This window comes from Apis dorsata, unplaced genomic scaffold (assembly GCF_000469605.1).
Source record: "Apis dorsata unplaced genomic scaffold, Apis dorsata 1.3 scaffold_347, whole genome shotgun sequence".
NCBI classification, from domain to species: Eukaryota; Metazoa; Arthropoda; class Insecta; order Hymenoptera; family Apidae; genus Apis; species Apis dorsata.
In genome coordinates, this window is record NW_006263614.1 from 31,043 (window position 1) to 31,346 (window position 304).

The 304-nt window shown below is 30.9% G+C and overlaps 1 protein-coding gene across 6 annotated transcripts in view; it reads right to left on the reverse strand.

Moving 5' to 3' along the window:
- LOC102677757 (RNA-binding protein Musashi homolog Rbp6-like) overlaps positions 1-304 on the reverse strand; it is a 159,305-nt gene that overhangs the window by 24,616 nt on the left and 134,385 nt on the right. The gene's annotated exons all lie outside the window — the stretch shown is intronic.

Sequence of the window (304 nt, forward strand, 5' to 3'; positions counted from 1 at the left end):
GAGCCTCTGCCTCTTTTCCACCTTTTACGTTTTAAATACATGTTTTAATACAATAAAATACCAAAATACGCTTCTACTTCCTTTACACTGTCTCAGCAATTAGTTACATCGATTAGTACAACTTTCTCTCTACGATCTACTGTGTGAAGTCTCGTGCAAAAGTGGAAGGAAGAAACTGGTGCATCGAATCTCCTCGAGGCGAATTGCGTTTCGATCATTCTTTTTTTTCTCTTTTTTCTTTTTTCTTTTCTTTTCTTTTCTTTTTTATTTTCTTTTTTTTTTTTTTTTTTTTTTTTTTTTTTTT